The sequence below is a fragment of the Aethalodelphis obliquidens genome, unplaced genomic scaffold, assembly GCF_003676395.1.
Source record: "Aethalodelphis obliquidens isolate GAN/ISIS:26980383/991018 unplaced genomic scaffold, ASM367639v1 scaffold17, whole genome shotgun sequence".
Lineage (NCBI taxonomy): Eukaryota > Metazoa > Chordata > Mammalia > Artiodactyla > Delphinidae > Aethalodelphis > Aethalodelphis obliquidens.
The window spans coordinates 6,377,176-6,380,676 of record NW_020837961.1 but is presented as its reverse complement, the minus strand read 5'-3'; the positions used below and the strand labels follow the sequence as shown (position 1 = coordinate 6,380,676).

General features: G+C 42.0%; 1 long non-coding RNA gene across 2 annotated transcripts in view; it reads left to right on the top strand.

Moving 5' to 3' along the window:
- LOC113625931 (uncharacterized) overlaps positions 1 to 2,948 on the top strand; it is a 141,736-nt gene extending 138,788 nt beyond the window's left edge. The window contains exons 6-7 of one of the 2 annotated variants that reach the window (XR_003434951.1): positions 440 to 522; positions 2,906 to 2,948. This is a non-coding gene — a long non-coding RNA (uncharacterized LOC113625931). Of the gene's footprint in view, positions 1 to 439 lie in introns of both variants that reach the window. The other variant, XR_003434948.1, reaches the window with a different exon arrangement.
- Positions 2,949 to 3,501: the final 553 nt, after the last annotated feature.

Below are 3,501 nucleotides of genomic sequence, written 5' to 3'. Positions count from 1 at the left end.
ATTTTTATATTTATTTTCTATTATAATTAAATTTAATTATATAAATAATTATATATATATAAATTAGAATATAAGCTCCCTATTAGAAGCATTAGAAGGTTAGCTTCATGAGGACAGGCCTTTTGGCCTCCTTATTTCACACTTTTCAGGAGTGCTTGGAGCGCTTGGCAAACAGAATGGTCTGCGTTTCATGTCTGCCCTGCATTTGCACTTTTACTAGCACCTGGCGCCTTGACTCCTGGGTCTTTCCAGAGCAAAGCAAATAGGCTTGACTCTTCCTAGCTGCCCCACTTCCACCTGCTGCTTCCCACAGGCACTGAATTTTTAGACATCTCTGTTCTAACTCAGTTGCCACTTTCTTGCCTGCATTTTGATTCTAAATGTTTGTGACCTCTTGGGTCTTTTGTTGTCTCATTTCATGCTCTCTTTGTCTTTACAGATGTCATAAAAAATCCTCCCCTGTAATTTTCGTAGGGGTCTGGGAAAGGATGGAGAAAGTCATATGTGCTCAGCTCGTGGAATGTAAGCAGAAATCCTAAAGCATTGCTTTACCTATTCTGGGTACTTGTGTGTGCTGTCTTGTGAAGCACCTGCTTATGCATTTTGCTCCATTTTCTTTAGGGCTGCTCTTCTTCTGCGGCTTGGTTGTGATTTCTTTTGTAAATTAAGAATACGAGCTCTCTGGCTTTTGTGCTGCAAACATTTTCCTCAGAAGGTTGTTTGGTTTGCACTTTGCATGACTGTGTGCTTGCTGTTTCAGGAAATTTTGTTCGATCACATCTTTTCCTATGTATCAGTTGTCTTCATTCTTTGGTTCCATTTCTGAATTCTCTGGTATGTTTGATCTGCTTGTGTTTGTTTGTTTTATGTATAGCTTTGTTGTTTGCAATAAGCACGTAACGTTTACAAGAATAGTACGAAAAACTCCCCGAATATTTATATTCTACCACATTTGCTTTATCTTTCTATTATTGGTATTGTTATTTTCTGAACCATTTGAGAGTAAGTTGTACACACAAAGACTCTTTACTGCTAAATATTTCACTGTGTATTTCCTAAACCTTAAATAGCCTCACTGTGGTCATCAAAAGAAGGAAATTAGTATGGATTTAATGCATCCATCTTGAGTTAAGACCTTATTCAAATTTTGCCTATTTTCCTAATAATTTACTTTATAGCAATAAGGAACAAGGAAAAGAAGTCCCCTGCCCAGGATCTACCCAGGAATGTGCTCTGCTAGATGTCATCCCCTCTTAGTCAATAATCTGAAGCAAGCCCTTAGCCGTTTTTGTGTTTTATGATTTGACCCTTTGAAGAGTACATTTTCTCTGTTGAGGTTTGTTTGACCTTACCTCGAGATTAGACACAGTTTATGCTTTTTGGGTTGGAACACGGAGTAATGTTGAATACTTCATAGTGATATTAACATTGATCATTTCGTTAAGGTAGTGTCTGACAGGTTCTCCACTGGAAGGAGATTTTGAGACTATATAAATACCTTGGTTTTAATTACGGTAGAGAGTCTAGAGACAGCCACCACCAAATCCTCCTGTACCACATTGCATGCTGCTTCTCACATCAAGAGGTAGAATCTAATTTCCTCCCTTGAATCTGAGCTGGCAGTGATGAACGGCTTCACCAATAGAATGAGGTGGAAAGGATGTTCTGGTGTCGCAGAGGCTAAATCGCAAGTAGCTTCCCAGCCTCCACGTGGATGTCTTGAAAGCATTGCTCCCTGGCTATCGCCTCTTAGAGCTCAGCTATCGTGCTGTGAGAGGCCCAGGTTATGTGGAGAGGTTCTGTGCAGGTGCCCAGGGTCACAGTCCTAGCTGAGCTCCCAGCTCCCAGTCAGCATCATTGATAAGTGAGCTAGTTGAGGGGTTCAGTCCACACGATGACTCCACCACCAGATGCCATCTGACTGCAGCCATGTGAGTGACCCTGAGGAAGAACCAGAGAGCTGGGCCCTGACAAGCCACAGGGCTATGAGAGGTGATAATAATTTTTTGTCTTAAGCCTCTAAGTTTAGGTTGATTTGTTGCACGGTAATAGATACATACAACAACAGTTAGCTGGAACTGGGTTTCTGCTGTAATAAAGACCGAAAACTTGCGGCATTGGCCTTGGGACCAGGCAGCAAGTAAATACTGGAAGGCCCTTGAGGACACAGCGAAATCTGAGGGACAGTTAGGAAATGATTATTGGAAGCTGGAGAAGTAAGGACTCTTGCTATGTAGTCTCAGAAAGTTTGGCAATAATGTTGCCTCCAGAAATGTGGCAGGTGGAAATGAGCTAATGGATTTGGCCAAGGAGATTCCATGTAGAATGTTCAAAGTCCCTCCTGTTTCTTTCAGCTACATATGCTAAAAGTAAAGGATAGAGAGAATTGAACTAAAAAGGGGTGCTCTTAAGTTTGGGGACAGTTCCCCGGGGAATTAAGTTTTCTCAAGATAAGAAAGGGCCTCTGGGTAAAGACCAAATTGAGGACATTAATAGTAACACTGGTGTCAAGGTTAAAACATAGTTAAGGGTGCAGCTGTAATCCCCATCGCTGAGTCGTCAGAAAGACTTGAGGGTGTGCCTTGCAGACCCAGTGAGGTGGACAGGAGCTTCTAAGAATCTCAAGGACATTTTCCCACAGTGACCTGACTCTCAGGCCAAGGTAGAGAAGTAGGTGCTTCCCAACGAGCTTTAGTTGTGGCTTTTGTATAAAGGAGTGAACCCTAATTAGAGTAGTGGGGAGCATGTTAAGTTTTTAAGACGCATTTTTAGAAGCACCATCTGCTTGGATTGAAAGGACAGGAGTAGTTCAAGGTGAAAAGGGCCTTAAGAGTCCCCAGCCGATTCAGGCAGGATACATTTTGAGAAAGCTACTCAGCCATTAAACACGGATCATTTCTTATAGAAAAGGAAGTTTGGCTCACAATGAAGAGCAGAGAGTCCAGAGGCTGGAAACAAAAGTCATGGAAGTTTGGCTCACAATGAAGAGCAGAGAGTCCAGAGGCTAGAAACAAAAGTCATGGAGAACCACTCCCACAGAGAAGGCTGGCCCCAGACAAGGAACTAGTGACATGTGCCTGCCACAGTTTCAGAACCGCTTTGGTCTAGGGACTGCACTGTGCCTCCTGACTAGTTCATTCACGCCCATCCGGTTGTTTCTCGTGAGAATATTTATTTTGATTTTCCTATTCCTGTATCACCACTACAGGTAGGGTTTGTGCTGTGTTGGGGGGAGGGGGAGATAACTTGTCTCTAGTTCACAGGTCTCCAGACTGAGGGGAACCATACTTGAAGACCTTTGTAGGCACAACTCAGAGATACTGCAGGTTCAGTGACAGACGGCCACAGCTAAGCAAATAGTGCAATAAAGCAGGTCACATGTATTTTCTGGTTTCCTAGTGGATATAAAATTTATCTTTAAAAGTTATGTTTAAGCAATAGCATTATGTCTAAAAAAAAAAACAATGTACATACCTTAATTAAAAATACTTTATTGCTAAA